Source organism: Trypanosoma cruzi, assembly GCF_000209065.1.
Source record: "Trypanosoma cruzi strain CL Brener chromosome Unknown tcruzi_1047053424329, whole genome shotgun sequence".
NCBI lineage: Eukaryota > Euglenozoa > Kinetoplastea > Trypanosomatida > Trypanosomatidae > Trypanosoma > Trypanosoma cruzi.
This window is the reverse complement of record NW_891143.1, coordinates 1-601: the sequence shown is the minus strand read 5'-3', so window position 1 is coordinate 601 and position 601 is coordinate 1. Positions and strand designations below refer to the sequence as shown.

Here is a 601-nt window from a genome sequence, read left to right as displayed (position 1 = left end):
AAAATGGGGGGAACAGGTGGGGGCCCCCTTCCCGGTTGGGGGGGGCCCTTTTTTAAAAAAAAAAAAAAAAAAAAAAAAAAAAAAAAAAAAAAAAAAAAAATTATTGATACAGTTTTTGTACTATATTGGTACGCGAAGCTTCCAACCCCCCTTTGGCGGTTATGTTTGGTCAATTTTTTTTGACCGGGGTTTACGGATCCCTTTTTTTTTTTTTTTTTTTTTTTTTGTGGGTCTGTCCGCCATATCCATATACCCCTATATATATATACCCATATATATATAGCCCCGTACCCCCTCGTGCGGCTGCCCCCCCCCCCCCCACGTTGCGTGTCCGCCACCTCCTTCGGGCCCCCTCATTTTCGCTTCATGGCTGCTATTGCCTGCATCTTTGTTTTGTTTTGTGTTTTCTCCGTCTCGTTCCTTTTATTCGCCTTTTCTCCGCGTATGCCGCGCTTCTTCCTGTGTTTTCCGGTGTTTTTGCCTTGCTCGCACACTCGGCTGCATTTGCTGTTCCACACTCGCCATGTGCGTCTTTTCCGCCCCCTGACGCCGTCCACGGCGCTATCCCGGGGCCGACATCCCGGACCCTGACCCCTCCCCA

The 601-nt window shown here is 48.8% G+C and overlaps 1 non-coding gene across 1 annotated transcript, besides 2 other annotated features; it reads left to right on the top strand.

Moving 5' to 3' along the window:
- Positions 1-54: 54 nt before the first annotated feature.
- Positions 55-100: a microsatellite.
- Positions 100-201, top strand: Tc00.1047053424329.10. The gene has a single exon (XR_008254238.1). It is a non-coding gene; the product is annotated as a spliced leader RNA, 5' partial (transcript).
- Positions 202-226: a microsatellite.
- Between the last annotated feature and the right edge of the window lie 375 nt (positions 227-601).